This window comes from Solanum stenotomum, chromosome 2 (genome assembly GCF_019186545.1).
Source record: "Solanum stenotomum isolate F172 chromosome 2, ASM1918654v1, whole genome shotgun sequence".
Taxonomy (NCBI): domain Eukaryota; kingdom Viridiplantae; phylum Streptophyta; class Magnoliopsida; order Solanales; family Solanaceae; genus Solanum; species Solanum stenotomum.
The window spans coordinates 20793194-20804310 of record NC_064283.1 but is presented as its reverse complement, the minus strand read 5'-3'; the positions used below and the strand labels follow the sequence as shown (position 1 = coordinate 20804310).

General features: G+C 33.4%; 1 long non-coding RNA gene and 1 pseudogene across 1 annotated transcript; one reads left to right on the top strand and one right to left on the bottom strand.

Moving 5' to 3' along the window:
• Window positions 1-3215: 3215 nt before the first annotated feature.
• LOC125855618 (uncharacterized) lies at window positions 3216-4632 on the top strand. Its single transcript, XR_007445507.1, has 3 exons — window positions 3216-3445; window positions 3546-3676; window positions 4207-4632. It is a non-coding gene; the product is annotated as an uncharacterized LOC125855618 (long non-coding RNA).
• Window positions 4633-9506: 4874 nt separating this feature from the next.
• LOC125857050 (agamous-like MADS-box protein AGL62) lies at window positions 9507-10051 on the bottom strand (annotated as a pseudogene).
• Window positions 10052-11117: the final 1066 nt, after the last annotated feature.

Genomic DNA, 11117 nt, shown 5'->3' with positions numbered 1-11117 from the left:
TCATGACTAGAGAAATCGGGTCGTGACAGTTGTTTCCTTCAATAGTGGGGATGTTATAGTGGGAGTTACCCCACTACAAAAGCTTTCGCAATAGCAGAAGCATGGTTTATATAGTGGCTTTCATCGTCCCAACTTCCAAAGGAGTGCGTCAATAGTGCCCCTTGGCTTAAAATATTGTTTCTTTCAAAATTACTACAAATTAGTGTTTGTAAAGTGATATTGCCTAAATATGCAAAGATTTGGGACTTCTAAATTTGAAATCTTGCTCGAAATAAAGTTCCCAACCAAGAACAACCCTTCAACTTTCCCCACCAATTCTGACCCATTTTTTCCCTATTCGTTATAATCCTTACGCCTAGTACGCTATAAATGTATTGTATACGTAAAAGGGAAGCCCATGCTTCAACAATTTTAACAATCACAGCCAACATTTTTTAAATTCAAATGTCAACCCAGTTACCTATTATACCCTATCAATTTATAGCATGTTGAAGTTATTACGCATAAAATAAAGTAGGACAAGTTGAGAGTGCAATAGTGACCTGAGCTTTGACGTTCAAAACGAAGTGATCAAGAAGAGAATAGGAAGTTTGAGAGAGTGAAAGAGAGAAATGGGATAGAAACTCATTCCTCTTTCTCTTATTTTTTATGAAACGCGATGAGCTGCCATAAAGGAATCATAACCAATATAGTAGGGTAAGGTACCACGGACGGGGAAATATGTGTTGTTGTTTCGGTCATTGATTTCCTAACATGTTATGCGTAGAACGGGGGTTGTTGTTTAACTCATATAAGGTCTAGACTTTTCTTGAGCTTGCCAAATTAAGTGATGATTTCCATGACCAACTTCTCCTCCCTTCGACCTAGATAATCATTTGGAGATGAACGAGCGATAAATTAATATATATATATATATGTATATTAATGATATGATCTGTTGTTATTCAAACGCACCTCATGCGGAGTATCAAAATATTTTGAAATATGTCACCAAATTAAAATAGAGGTGACACGATAAAATTGTGAAATCTAAAAATTGAGTCGGGCTGACGTCATCCTACCATAGAGGAGTTATTTTCTCTATAGAGGAACTACTACGTGGCAGGTCAGCGGGTATAGCGGGCCAGTAGGGGCAAAACTAAGTAAGAGTGGATTCTTCTAGTTAACCTCTCCCTTCTTAGTTGAAGTTATCCCAAAAACCCCTGCTAATCCCCTTTAAGCTAGAGAACAATGGATTGGAGAGATTTCTACGCAAGTAGGATCACCACCCATCATCAGGGATCGCCTTGCAGAGCCAGAAAGTTGGGTTCAAGTTCTTTAAATAGCCTCTTAATGCTCAGGTAGGCTATATTTTTTGACTCAATAGAAGAACTATCTTCGATTATATTATATATTGTGAATTATCAAGATTTCATGCATAGGTTCTTGGATTTAGAATCTGGATGGTTAAAGGAATGTTTAACGGTGGTTTAGGTTCATTATGGACTTGATTAGTTATTGATGAACTTATGATGTTGCTGGTGTTATCCTTGGGAAGGTAATTGCGGGTGATTAGAGTTTGATTAAGAAATATGGAGAAGGGATCCATTCGGGTGGGTGATGATTGTTTATTTTTACAAGTTATGTAATGTGTGTATATTAATTACTTGTAGTATTACGTGTGCAATGCATGTGGGAAAAACATAAAGGGTGAATACAAAATGACATCAAGTTGATAAATCTTATGTAATGAACCTGTTTAATTTACTTGTGGCTTCAATTATGGTTGCTCATTTTATAGTGATTGTGCATGTTATGTGTTATTGTTGGTTGACTGGGGTACCACACCGGTATATATTTTCTAACGGTTGGCTCGAGTATTGCGCCTGATATGAAATATCATTCAATTGACCCGAGTACCAAGTCGGTACACTAACAATGGTTGGCTTGAGTACCATGATGTTGCACTAATAGTTGTGTGTAGGTTCTATGAGAGGAACACGTTTTTTATTGTGTTATATGTGTCACATGTTGGTCCTTGATTTTCCGGCTGATTAATGTATTTAAAATGCTGAGGTGTTCTTTATGTAGACCGGATTTGCATGTTAAACCTTATAGATAAATGATTAGGAATTCTTGGTGGTCCGGGTAAGACTGTGAGTTCATACTATCTTATAATTGGGATTAAAATTATAGTTACTTGATTTTCTTAATTGGGGTTGCTTATGCATATTTTTTATAATTAGAGTGTTATTAAAGCTAAGGTATTGGCATAAGAGCTCAAGGGGGAATAGTAGACTAGTTAGTAGAGTTATTAATGATCTTGTATTCTAGAAATCTCTATGTGATAGAAAGGATTAAACTATGATCTGATATGAGGGTGGAATGTCCAAGATGGGGGAGTTGTGATCGAAAGGAGGTGGAGTGACTTGAGATAGAGTGTATGAATTCCAAGGTAAATCTATTTGTAGTAAAGTGGTGAGTTGGTGGATCGGGATTCTAATTTTATTTCCAAGTTTCAGATTTTCTTGATTATTTTATGGTATTATGTGGTGGATTTGGGCCGATCAATGATGCCTACCAATTGTGTTGTTTGTACTGATACTACTTTTGTTATGCCGCTTGGCATAGTCTGGTTGCAGGATTCAGTGATATTTCTTAGGTGAAGATGATGATGATCTCTGACAGCTTTCACTTCTTTTTTGCCACGGTGGAAGTTATGCCTTATTTTCTTTCATAAATAGTTCTCTTTAGAATCCCTATTTAGACTATTTTCTTGGGGAAGTGATCAATGTATTTTCCTTATAAAGGTATTTTAGTTTTAACAAAATGTGAGTATTCCACTACACCATTTTAGGTCTACAGCCACACTAATTCTGGACTACGTTTGTAAAGTGTTGCCTAAAGTAATTTTGGGAACGCTTTTAAAGCGTAGCCAAAGTTTTTAACTTTTAGCTACGATAATATTGGCAACACTTCAAAAGTGTACTCTTTAATGGTATAAGCTACACTTTATAAGTGTTGTTACATTATGATATAATTGGCAACACCTATTTACATATATGGCTACACTTTTAAAGTGTCCAATTTTTATAATTGAAAAAACAACATATTATAAGTGTGGCCATAAAATTTTAACTAAAATAATATATTCCCTCCAATATTTCTAACTCTCTCTCCCATTTTTATTGGCCAAAAAAATATATTAATAAATCATAAAACATTAACTTTCCTCTTTCACTTCACTTTCCATGCTTTCACTGAAGAACTAGCGCCTGAACCGATTCTCTTCTCCGATACCGATTTGTGAGAAAAAACGTTGAAGAGTTGAAGTCGTCGAAGAATGTCTGAGCTGAAGAGTTGAAGAGTTGAAGTCATCGAAGAACTGAGCTGAAGAGTTGAAGAGTTGAAGTCATCGAAGAACTGATAGTTGAAGTCGTCTTCTCCGATAACGATTTCTTCAAGAGTAAGTACGATTCCCTTTTCCAATACCTATTTCGTGAAGCTTAAGTACTAAAACAGTCTTCTTGTTAGCTGAAGTGGTTGATTTTTTGTTATGTGTTTAGAAGGAATTGATTACTTTGGGGTTGTTGGCAAGATGAACTGAAGCTAATTAATCTCTCTGTCACGCTTTTCTCTCAAATTTCTCACTGAAGAACATGATTTAAGGCATATTTTGTTGAAATAGGGTTTACAGGTATGAAATTCTATCTTTGAAAGTCTAAATTTTAGCTTTAGGGTTTGATATTCTTGTGTTGTTGATACAATTTTTGGGAGTCTAGCTCGTATTTTAGCTTCATCAGTTTATTTTTGGGAGTCTAGCTCGTATTTTAGCTTCATCAGTTTATTTTTGGGAGTCTAGCTCGTATTTTAGCTTCATCCAAATTAAATATGTATTTTTGTTTCCTTACTGTTGATAGATTTACATCATAGAACAATGGAAGCAATGAACTTTCCTGATTCACGTTCACAATAATTGCTTTAATTGGCCTTCAAGACAATAAAACAAGAAACTGGAAGAGGAGGGGAAATTAGTAATTATATTTACACCAACTTGCATTTATATGTGCAGAGTAACGACTTAAGTTGGTTAAAAAAATCTTGACCTTTTAGCCAATATGTTGTCTCTATCTTGATGATACATGCTTAATTTACCATGGATTGGATCAGATATTATTTCCCTGTTTTGATCAGTGGCACTTCTTTCATTGTTGTTCTTGGAATTAGGATCCTATGTTTCAGCCAGAAATGTCAAGTACCTATCAACCTGTGAAGTGCAATGTTGATTTTACAATTTGTACCTGCAACAATGAGAGAGAGAAATGTATTTATGAAAGGCAATATGCTGAGATGAGCTATAGTAGTTGAGTGCTTGGAGAGGACATTGTGTTCTTTGGGAAGCAAAGTGAGTTGGCACCCCAGCGGGCTGTTTTTGGATGTGAAAATCTGGAAACTGGTGATCTTTACAGCCAACACATTGATGGTATAATGGGCTTAGGTCGAGGGGATCTAAGTATAGCGGATCAATTTGTTGAGAAACATGTGATTAGTGATTCCTTCTCCTTGTGGTATGGAGGAATGAATTTCGGTGGTGGTGCAATGGTTCTTGGAGGAATAAACCCTCCTTCTAAGATGGTTTTTACCCATTCTTATCCTCTATGCAGGTATGTATTTTATATAATTGTCTTAAAGACGAGAATTTAGTTGTTATAAATCTTATGCATTTACTCTAGTCTCGGATGGGAACAATCCGTATTACAATATTGAGCTGAAGAGGATACATGTCGCTGGGAAGGCACTGAATCTTAATTTATGTTTGTAACTACTTATTGTAGTTGCTTTTCCCCGTAACATGCAACTTTTTCTTCCAATTAGCTCACTAGAAAGAACTTTTGAAAACCTTCTTCAAATATATACTTGAATGTTCCTCACAATTTTGATTATTTTAGTTCCTCATTATTCTTATTCGATTTGTTACTTCAAGTAAATGTAAAAATTGGAGTTATGGACTCCTAACAATGTACTACCAATGGGTGGTGGATGCATTGTTGAACTTTGTAGTAAAGACAATTTATTTTTTTTCTTAATTGAAGTGTTGAAAATATTATTTTATTTCATGAAAGAACTTCATTCCTTAAGATAGATCGAAGGGCCTTACCCAAACTATAAAGATATATGTTTTTCTGGTGCTGGAAGGTATAAATTAGTACAGAAATGTTATATCATTATTTTTTCTTTTATTTTATTTTTGGTGTTACAAGTTGTACTAAGTGTCTTGTATATTTCAGTGACATGTCACAACTTTCAAAATCATTTCCATCTGTTGACATGGTATTTATCAATGGAAAGAAACTATCTCTCACACTTGAAAACTACTTATTCAAGGTAGGCATCGTATTCACATAACCTTGCCTTTACAATCTGTACCTCCTTTTGGCTTCATCTCTCCTAGCCGCTCCAAATTTTTGATTAGTGGTTGTAACTCCCTCTTTTCCACCTTGAGATTGCCGTGTGGTGTTCTACCAGGTGAGGGGAAGAATCCCCAATGTCTTAGCTTTGAGGAGTCTTTATTTTGGTGCTTGATTTCTATCTAATGTTTGATTTTTTGTACATGATTTGTTTTGATTTTTAATATCATTTTAAATGTAGCTGTTGCAAATCAATTACCCTTATATAGCTATTACTAATAACTCTTATACAGCTGTTGCAATCTGCTATCATACAGTGCTGCTGAACTAAAAAAATCTGCAATCTACAGTATGCAATTAGCAATCTGAAACTACTGCAACCTGCAATCTGGATCTACAAATTAGCCATAGATAATTCAACTATATAACTAAGAAACAAGAATACTACAACAAATTTGGCCTAAGGCCACATCACTTGTGATTCTTATTACTGACATAGTTTTCAATTGTTATTCTTAAAGAGCTTAATAAAGATTTTAACGAATCGATATTTTGAAACTTTACCCGAAATGCCAAACTGATTTAACAAGTCTCAACTACTACATACATTTGTTAGCTTAGCTATCTGTTAGAGTACTCTAATTGTAAGAATAAATTTGAACATATAAATATAAGAAGTGTTTTAATTCAATACTCATAAGAAAGTATTGAACAAGTTATTCGTATGTAATAAACCATAACACTAAGTTATCACTAAATAGTTGTTTATAAAAAAGACGGTTTTTGTTTTGCTTCCTTTTAGATCACAGTCAGACGAAGTCTTCTTTATCTATTTTGTTGACGTTTTGATGTTTCTGAACGAGCTGATGCGGTCACTGTTGATAAACCATATATGAATATCTAGTGTGTTTGTTCAAAGTCTACTAGTTTTGGGTGGCGTTACCTCATTGATTAATTTTATGCATATTTCTTTGGACGCTAGAAATTCGTTTTATGCAGTTTGATGAACTAATGGATCAAGTTACTCTATAGCGTTCTCTGAATTCTTGGACCTTGAATGCCCTTCTCTGGTAAGAGTTAATAATGTTATATTTTTATTTGTTCATCATGCTAATGTAAATTTACAGCCAGCAAAATTTGAATGATTAAAGGTACTAGATAAACGAAAAGGTCAGTTGGTTCAAGTTGAGGCTACATTAGAAGCTAATAGGAAATCTCGGGTCAACAAAAGTCCAAAAGTTGTAGGAATATGTTTAAAAGTAGATGAATGGCTATGTGTATTTTCTATTTATGTAAAAAAAAAGAATCTTTATCAGTACTAACCTACTTCATTCCTCTAACAATTTGTTTCTGCTAACATTTTTTATAGCACCTGAGGCATTGGATTAAAGCCATTAAAAGTATGATCTTGTTCTTTGGCTAGAAGTGTACTTGGAGTTGGCATTGATCTTATGTGATTGTGACTCTGTTTTGCCAGAATTAGGTGTGTCATTTTCCCCTTTTTCCACCTTGAGAATTGGAGTTCAGGTAGTATCGGAAGGCTTAAACACGATCACTGCTTGCATTCAAAGTCAGCTTTAGAGAGAATTTGACTCTGTTTTGCGAGAATGCTAGCACTGATCGTGTTTAAACCTTTGTAAGAGCTCATTTTCTTTATGAGGAATCAGAAGATGAAAACATGAATGGTTGTTAGCTCTTATATATATGTACTATTGACTTAGAATGAATGAATAGCTCTTAGCTCAAGATCTTGTATGTGTCAGAAATGATTATATATGTATGTGTTTGTTTATATACATATGTGTGTATATATCTGAATTTTGTAGAGTACGAAATTCTGAAAGATTTTTTGTTGTTAAATTTTAATTTGTAATGTGATGGTAAAAGGATATATGTGATTTTCATGTTTTAGTCCTTCGAATATGTGATTTCTATGTTTTAGTCAAAACTGAAAGCACATCCTCTAAAGCTAGTCGTTCACTGACCTGCAACTTGGTGTGAGCTTGTATCTGAGAACGGATGGATGGATCTAACATCAATTTAGTTAAATACACTGAATTTGCAATCTGCTAGAATACCGTGTTGCCTGAGCTCAAAATAAATCTATAGACAGTGCTGCAATCTGAACCCAATTAATCTATACACAGTGCTGCAATTTGAACTCAAAAAATCTGCAATCTGCTAGAATAAACAAAGCTGCCTGAACTCAAAATATCTGCAGTCTACAATCTACAATCTGCAATCTGATTTGTTGTTCTATAACTGTTGCAATCTGCAATCTGATTTGTTTTCTACAACTGCTGCAATCTGGAACTTCTTGCCTCTTCTATAATTGCTGCAATCTGGTATATGTAGGGAATAGAGGTGATCAAATTTGAAGGGTCGCCACAAGTCAATTTGATCTCATTGAAGTGTATGATGAAAAGTTTTTGAACTATTGTAAAAGTTTGAATACATTATATTTGATTTTGTGAAATATATTCATTTTAGAATATATTGAACTATTATAAGAGTACTTTTTGAACTATTGAGTACACATATTAAGAATACTGCTTTATAAGTATGTGTATGTACACAAGACATACTATCTTTTGAAGTTTATTGCAAATCTATATATTTGAATTACTTATTACTTATTAGCTAATTTAATTCTTGAGATTATTTATTGCAAAACAATATTGGTATTTTTTAATTAAAAATTGTGGCATATAAATATTTATAGCAAAAATAATATTACCACACTTAAAAAGTGTAGCCATAGGATTGTAAATTGTGGTATGCACATGGGAAAGGACTACACTTCAAAGTGTTGTCATATGGTAGATGGAAAAGGCAACACTTTAAAATCGTAGCCAATAAGGAAGCAATGGCCACACTTGAAAGTGTAGTTGTATGAGATAGAAATGTTGCTATTTGAGGTACATCAAAGCGTGGCCTTTTTGCCTTTTAGGCTACGCTTTTAAGTGTAGCTAATAAGTGTTGCCTAAACTCTAAGGTTACGCCTCTTTCGGCCACCCCTGGAAAAGCGTTGCTTAAAGTCAAAAAGTGTGGCCTTTTATCAAAGGCAACACTTTTTCATAGTTTAGGCCACACTTTTCTAGGGTGGTTGTAGACATAAAATGTTGTAGTGTTCATATATTTAAATAAGGTGATTAGTTTATAATTGTTCACTTCCTCATTGAATGTTTTAAATTGGGAATAAGGGTTCTCCTATCTAGGTGTTAGAGTAGGTGCCCGCACGGCCTGGTGAATTGGGTCATAACACATTTCACAGACTTAATTAACATTAAACAATTCTATTTTTTTTAATGTTGGCATTGAATGTTCAGGTAGCGATAAGTCTTATCTCGACGTCTATCTTTTGTTATTAAAGGCTTCATAGACGAGTTAGTTGAGTTATACTTTCATTTTTTTTTACAAACATCTCTTATTTTAGACTTATTTATAAATTATTGGAGTTATTTTCTACAATAGTTGTATGTCCATTTTTTAAATAGTTTTCACATAGTTGTTACAGTCTACAATATAACAATAAGACAAGTCAAGGGTTAGTTTGGGACCAAAAATAATTTAGAGTTTCGGGCCACATTCAGGGTGTAGACTCGTAGAGTGACAATACTGATTATAATTAATAACATATTCCGTACATACTTATTCTCTCCCCTTTATATTAGAAAAATGACATATATCTCAATCTACTTTGCGGAATTCATCTTTGTGCATCATGGTCTACTATAATCATATGTCGCATATCAAAAGCTATTAGATGAAAAATATTTGGTTTCTAACCCTAAATCAATTGAGAAGAAAAAATCAATAACAATTTATTGATGTAATGCATATAAGTGCTATTGTATCCAATATATTATATTTCAGACCAACACATGAAGCAACTTTTTCTCATTAAGCAATATTCAGGCCAATCATATAAGATATTATTAATGAAAGTCATAGCAATACATGATTGTAGCATCATTGAAATAATAATAATAATAATAATAATAATAATAATAATAAAATACCTTAATAATATAAATTTGAACTTATTAGAGTCTTCACCAACATATCTATAAGTGATAACCTAGCATGATTCAACTATAATATCATTTTTTTTAGACTTCACACTCCAAAAGATTCACGTCCCAATGAGGATGGAGCTCCATTTTCTAATTGGTTCGAATGATGGGGCATTTTGGAACAAGTGTCACTCAACCAAGCTTCAAATATGGTCACTTCATTTGCATTAAGCTGCTCAATTGACTCCCACCAACCTTTTTGTCCTACTTCTGCCATTTGGTCATAAAAAGTTGTTTGAGCAATCCTAGCATCTTCTACAGCATCAAGTTCTTCAAGCCTATTTTTGAGTTGATTCACTTTATTTCGAGCAATAATCGTATCTAGACAATACCTTGGCTTAACTGCATATCAGGATTCTGAAAACGAGAAACAATCGCATCAACAATAGGGTGAAAAAATGAGTGTGGCTTACCAGCAGGGGAAACCATCATTATTCCAATGTCAACATCGCATTCTGTAACGAGTTCACTAGCTTTTTTATACAAACCCTCCCGACGCTTTGAAAATGTGGTAAGCAGGGCAACCTTATTTTCTATTTTTTTTTTCATTGGTATCTTTTGACGGCCTTTAGTCTTCTTTCCGTCCATGTCTAAATTCATAAAGAGTTTGATAAAAAGATGGTTGATTAAACGTTTTTCAGTAGATGATACTTATGAAAAAATGACATCACTCCTATTTATATACCGCAAAAACTGATTTTTTAGTCAAATAATCTTTTTATCATATAGAAAATTAGGAAGTTCATTAAATTTTATGCCTTAAATATATTTTGTATATATACATTATTAAAATATAATATATTAAGTTAAATGTGTAATATTTTCATATACTCATGAAATTTATTAAGTTGAAGTTGGAAAATATGAGTATAATTGGAAATCTTTTTAAATCTAAAGCTTAAACTATAATAGGAACCTATATTAATGTTCTTTCATAATTTAGTCAAGTCTAAATAGACTGTAACGACTCATTTAGTCGTTTTGAGTATTAGAGCTTTTTGTTTCATAAAAGACTCTTCCGATAGAATCAAAATGAGTATTTTAGACTATTCGTGATTATAATTATGAAATTAGTGGGATAGCTTTAATAATTTATTGAGTTGGTGGTTAAAGAAAATAACATTAAAAATTAATAGTGGGTTACATTCACACTTTTAAAATTGGTCTTGTATAATAAATTAGGGTAAAAAAATAATCTGTAAAAGAAAGAAGAGTAGGAGAGTGAGAACAATACCTGCGGCATCTACCGAAAAGACCGATCACAGGTAACTTCAATTGCCTTAAATAAATTATAAGGGATTAGAGTTACCATTAGAATGGTGCATGCTTATTGGTGGGATGGGTAGTATTGTATAGTCCCTGGAAATTATTGTTTCTTCAAGGGATTGAGAATTGTGTTCAGAGATGCGTAATTTCATCTGTTTTTATCTAGTTATGGTAATAGTGTCACGTGTTCATCAGATTGGTTAAAAAACTAATGGATAAGACTTGACAAAGAAGTGTACATACGTCCAGCTTGAGTGTGTTGATAAGTTCTTTTGTGGTTTGAGTTTGGTAATGAGTACATTTGGATTTTTAGTGAAGGATATGGTATGATCGATGGATAGGCGACTAATGATAAGCCAAGATACATGAATTCATAAAAGTTTTCAAG